Source organism: Carcharodon carcharias, chromosome 27 (genome assembly GCF_017639515.1).
Source record: "Carcharodon carcharias isolate sCarCar2 chromosome 27, sCarCar2.pri, whole genome shotgun sequence".
NCBI classification, from domain to species: Eukaryota; Metazoa; Chordata; class Chondrichthyes; order Lamniformes; family Lamnidae; genus Carcharodon; species Carcharodon carcharias.
In genome coordinates, this window is record NC_054493.1 from 8,145,077 (window position 1) to 8,151,076 (window position 6,000).

A 6,000-nucleotide genomic window follows, 5' to 3' on the forward strand; every position below is an offset into this window, starting at 1 on the left:
CCGAGGGCGGTGGTGGACGGTGATTGTCTGAGTGCAAAGACCGAGCGTCAGGCAGAACCAAGAACGGAAAATCCCTCCCCCCCGGAAGGGAGAGTCTTTATTCGAAGCAAAATTGCGGAATTTATTAAAAAAATAGAGGAAATAATTCAGCCCATTTACAAACCTCGCTCCCCAGTCCGGTTGAACGTGACAGGCCGGGAACATGGCCCTTGCGCTCTGGACCCTGCGTGTTGGACTCCAGTTCGATTGAGACTGCCTTGTCCCATCACTGGGGGTAGAGGGGTAGCGATTGGAGGTCGGGGGAGGGGGGTCTCGCGGATACTCTGGGGGGAGGGGTGAGGGGGGGTAACGGTTCCTCGAGGGACGTCCCTCCTCTCTCTTCCCATCAGCGATGGAGTCCGCGCTTTGGGTTCTCGGTGACAACGCCCCCCCCACGCCACGTCTCCTGCTGCCTCTCGCTGGGGTGTTTGGTTGGGGGGGGGGGGTTGGGGGGAAGGAGTGGGGTGAGGCTGGTGGGAGGGGGCCAGCCCCCAGGATTAACCGTCCGGACTCCCGCCCCCTGACTCATTTCCCCCTTTGGAACTTGCCGCCGGATTTCGCTTTCTTCTTCGCCGACCCTTTGGGCTCAGGTTCCTGAAAAAGAAAAGACAGGGGGTAGGAGGGGGTGAAGACCAGGCTCAGGGACAGTCGGTCACTCACTCACACCGTGTGCGGCTCCTTACTACAGGCTCAGGGACAATCGGTCACTCGCTCACACTGTGAGCAGCTCCTTACTACAGGTTCAGGGACAGTCAGTCACTCACTCACACCGTGAGCGGCTCCTTACTACAGGCTCAGGGACAGTCGGTCACTCGCTCACACTGAGCAGCTCCTTACTACAGGCTCAGGGACAGTCAGTCACTCGCTCACACCGTGAGCAGCTCCTTACTACAGGTTCAGGTACAGTCAGTCACTCGCTCACACCGTGAGCGGCTCCTTACTACAGGCTCAGGGACAGTCGGTCACTCGCTCACACTGAGCAGCTCCTTACTACAGGCTCAGGGACAGTCAGTCACTCGCTCACACCGTGAGCAGCTCCTTACTACAGGTTCAGGTACAGTCAGTCACTCGCTCACACCGTGAGCGGCTCCTTACTACAGGCTCAGGGTCAGTCGGTCACTCACTCACCATGAGCATCTCCTTACTACAGGCTCAGGGTCAGTCAGTCACTCACACCGTGAGCGGCTCCTTACTACAGGTTCAGGGTCAGTCGGTCACTCACTCACCATGAGCATCTCCTTACTACAGGCTCAGGGTCAGTCAGTCACTCACACCGTGAGTGGTTCCTTACTACAGGCTCAGGGACAGTCGGTCACTCACTCACACCGTGAGCATCTCCTTACTACAGGCTCAGGGACAGTCAGCACTCACTCACACCGTGAGCAGCTCCTTACTACAGGCTCAGGGACAGTCGGTCACTCACTCACACCGTGAGCAGCTTCTTACTACAGGTTCAAGGACAGTCGGTCACTCACTCTCACCGTGAGTGGCTCCTTACTACAGGCTCAGGGACAGTCGGTCACTCACTCACAGCATGAGTGGCTCCTTACTACAGGCTCAGGGACAGTCGGTCACTCACTCACAATGTGAGTGGCTCCTTACTACAGGCTCAGGGACAGTCAGCACTCGCTCACACCGTGACCAGCTCCTTACTACAGGCTCAGGGACAGTCGGTCACTTGCTCACACCGTGACCAGCTCCTTACTACAGGCTCAGGGACAGTCGGTCACTTGCTCGCACCGTGAGCAGCTCCTTACTACAGGCTCAGAGACAGTCGGTCACTTGCTCGCACCGTGAGCAGCTCCTTACTACAGGCTCAGAGACAGTCGGTCACTCACTCACACCGTGAGCGGCTCATTACTAGAGGCTCAGGGTCAGTCGGTCACTCACACCGTGAGCAACTCCTTACTACAGGCTCAGGGACAATCAGTTACTCACTCACACCGTGAGCGGCTCCAACTACAGGCTCAGCAACAGTCGGTCACTCACTCACACTCATCGGCTCCTTACTACAGGCTCAGGGTCAGTCGGTCACTCGCTCAGACCGTGAGTGGCTCCTTACTAGAGGCTCAGAGTCAGTCGGTCACTAACTCACACTGTGAGCAGCTCCTTACTACAGGCTCAGGGACAGTCGGTCACTCACTCACACCGTGAGCGGGTCCTTACTACAGGCTCAGGGACAATCGGTCACTCACTCACACCGTGAGTGGCTTCTTAGTACAGGCTCAGGGACAGTCGTTCACTCACTCACACGGTGAGCAGCTCCTTACTACAGGCTCGGGGCGGTCGGTCACTCACTCACACCGTGAGCGGCTCCTTACTACAGGCTCAGGGACAGTCAGTCACTCACTCACACCGTGAGCGGCTCCTTACAACAGGCTCGGGGCAGTCGGTCACTCATTCACACCGTGAGCGGCTCCTTACTACAGGCTTAGGGACAGTCGGTCACTCGCTTCACACTGAGCGGCTCCTTACTACAGGCTCAGGGACAGTTGTTCACTCACACACACCGTGAGCGGCTCCTTACTACAGGCTCAGGGACAGTCAGTCACACCATGAGCGGCTCCTTACTACAGGCTCAGGGACAGTCAGCTACAAAAACAGGTCAGAGGCTGGGAATCCTGTGACAAGTAACTCACCTCCTAACTCCCCAAAGCCTGTGAAATATCTACAAGGCACAGCTCAGGAGTGTGATGGGACACTCCCCACTTGCCTGGATGAGTGCAGCTCCCACAACACTCAAGAAGCTCGACACCATCCAGGACAAAGCAGCCCCCACTTGATCGGCACCCCATCCACAAACGTTCACTCCCTCCACCACAGACGCACAGCAGCAGCGTATGTACCATCTACAAGATGCACTGCAGGAACTCACCAAGGCTCCTTCAACAGCACCTTCCAAACCCACGACCACTACCGTCTAGAAGGACAAGGGCAGCAGACATATGAGACCATCACCACCTGGAAGTTCCCCTCCAAGCCCCTCACCATCCTGACTTGCAAATATATCGGCCGTTCCTTCACTGTCGCTGGGTCAAAATCCTAGAATCCCCCCCTAACAGCACTGTGGGTGTACCTACACCACAGGGACAAAATCCTGGAACTCCCTCCCTAACAGCACTGTGGGTGTACCTACACCACACAGGGGACAAAATCCTGGAACTCCCTCCCTAACAGCACCGTGGGTGTACCTACACCACACAGGGGACAAAATCCTGGAACTCCCTCCCTAACAGCGCTGTGGGTGTACCTACACCACAGGGGACAAAATCCTGGAACTCCCTCCCTAACAGCGCTGTGGGTGTACCTACACCACAGGGGACAAAATCCTGGAACACCCCCCTCCCTAACAGTGCTGTGGGTGTACCTACACCACAGGGGACAAAATCCTGGAACTCCCTCCCTAACAGCACTGTGGGTGTGCCTACACCACAGGGACAAAATCCTGGAACTCCTTCCCTAACAGCGCTGTGGGTGTACCTACACCACAGGGGACAAAATCCTGGAACTCCCTCCCTAACAGCACTGTGGGTGTACCTACACCACAGGGGACAAAATCCTGGAACACCCCCCTCCCTAACAGTGCTGTGGGTGTACCTACACCACAGGGGACAAAATCCTGGAACTCCCTCCCTAACAGCGCTGTGGGTGTACCTACACCACACAGGGGACAAAATCCTGGAACTCCCTCCCTAACAGCGCTGTGGGTGTACCTACACCACAGGGACAATATCCTGGAACTCCCTCCCTAACAGCGCTGTGGGTGTACCTACACCACACAGGGGTCAAAATCCTGGAACTCCCTCCCTAACAGCACCGTGGGTGTACCTACACCACAGGGGACAAAATCCTGGAACACCCCCCTCCCTAACAGTGCTGTGGGTGTACCTACACCACAGGGGACAAAATCCTGGAACTCCCTCCCTAACAGCGCTGTGGGTGTACCTACACCACAGGGTCAAAATCCTGGAACTCCCTCCGTAACAGCGCTGTGGGTGTACCTACACCACATAGGGGTCAAAATCCTGGAACTCCCTCCCTAACAGCGCTGTGGGTGTACTTCCACCACAGGGGACAAAATCCTGGAACTCCCTCCCTAACAGCACTGTGGGTGTACCTACACCACAGGGGACAAAATCCTGGAACTCCCTCCCTAACAGCGCTGTGGGTGTACCTACACCACACAGGGGTCAAAATCCTGGAACTCCCTCCCTAACAGCACTGTGGGTGTACCTACACCACAGGGGACAAAATCCTGGAACACCCCCCTCCCTAACAGTGCTGTGGGTGTACCTACACCACACAGGGGACAAAATCCTGGAACTCCCTCCCTAACAGCACTGTGGGTGTACCTACACCACACAGGGGTCAAAATCCTGGAACTCCCTCCCTAACAGCACTGTGGGTGTACCTACACCACAGGGGACAAAATCCTGGAACTCCCTCCCTAACAGCGCTGTGGGTGTACCTACACCACAGGGGACAAAATCCTGGAACTCCCTCCCTAACAGCGCTGTGGGTGTACCTACACCACAGGGACAAAATCCTGGAACTCCCTCCCTAACAGCGCCGTGGGTATACCTACACCACACAGGGGATAAAATCCTGGAACTCCCTCCCTAACAGCGCTGTGGGTGTACCTACACCACAGGGGACAAAATCCTGGAACTCCCTCCCTAACAGCACCGTGGGTGTACGTACACCACACAGGGGACAAAATCCTGGAACTCCCTCCCTAACAGCGCTGTGGGTGTACCTACACCACATAGGGGACAAAATCCTGGAACTCCCTCCCTAACAGCGCTGTGGCTGTACCTACAGCACAGGGGACAAAATCCTGGAACTCCCTCCCTAACAGCACTGTGGGTGCACCTACACCACATAGGGGACAAAATCCTGGAACTCCCTCCCTAACAGCACTGTGGGTGCACCTACACCACATAGGGGACAAAATCCTGGAACTCCCTCCCTAACAGCGCTGTGGCTGTACCTACAGCACAGGGGGACTGCAGCGGGTCAAGAAGGCGGCGGCACCCACCACCTTCTCAAGGGGGCAATTAGGGAGGGGCAATAAATGCTGGGCCCGGCCAGCGACCCCCACATCCCGTGATGAATACAGACACTCCTGACTCCACCCACGAGCTTGGGGAGATTGAGCTCCTGCAGCCACCCTCAGGTAACCCCGTACCTTGCGCTTGGCGGAGGTCAGCGACCCTGTGACCTTAAAGAAATCGTCCAGCCTCCCCTGGGTGCTGCCCTGTCGGCCTTTCAGCAGCTTCTTGGCCCCGTTTCTGATTCGTTCCTCACTGCCGGGAGGAGAGAGAGAGAGAGAGGGGGTTAAGGACACAGACCCCCCGATCCGACGGACTCACTTATTGAACAGAGCCGTGTCTCAGCTCTGAGCTGGTCTGGCCTTCTCCCAGCGGGCAGACATCGGACACAGAGCTCCGAAGTAAAACACGGTCAAGATTCCCACGGAAGGCAGCAAGGGAGAGAGGGAGAGGGACAGAAAGGAGGGAAAAAGACCAAAGGAGCGGGGCGAGGGGGAGGGAGGGGGCGGGGCGAGGGGAGAGAGGGGGCGGGGCGAGGGGAGAGAGGGGGCGGGGCGAGGGGAGAGAGGGGGCGGGGCGAGGGGAGAGAGGGGGCGGGGCGAGGGGAGAGAGGGGGCGGGGCGAGGGGAGAGAGGGGGCGGGGCGAGGGGAGAGAGGGGGCGGGGGCGAGGGGAGAGAGGGGGGCGGGGCGAGGGGAGAGAGGGGGGCGGGGCGAGGGGAGAGAGGGGGCGGGGCGAGGGGAGAGAGGGGGCGGGGCGAGGGGGAGAGAGGGGGCGGGGCGAGGGGAGAGAGGGGGCGGGGCGAGGGGAGAGAGGGGGGCGGGGCGAGGGGAGAGAGGGGGGGGGCGGGGGCGAGGGGAGAGAGGGGGGCGGGGCGAGGGGAGAGAGGGGGCGGGGGCGAGGGGAGAGAG

General features: G+C 58.5%; 1 long non-coding RNA gene across 1 annotated transcript; it reads right to left on the bottom strand.

Annotated features, from left to right (window-relative positions):
* Positions 1-62: 62 nt before the first annotated feature.
* Positions 63-5,379, bottom strand: LOC121270594. Its single transcript, XR_005941580.1, has 2 exons — positions 5,228-5,379; positions 63-633 (listed from the first exon to the last, which is right to left on the bottom strand). It is a non-coding gene; the product is annotated as an uncharacterized LOC121270594 (long non-coding RNA).
* Between the last annotated feature and the right edge of the window lie 621 nt (positions 5,380-6,000).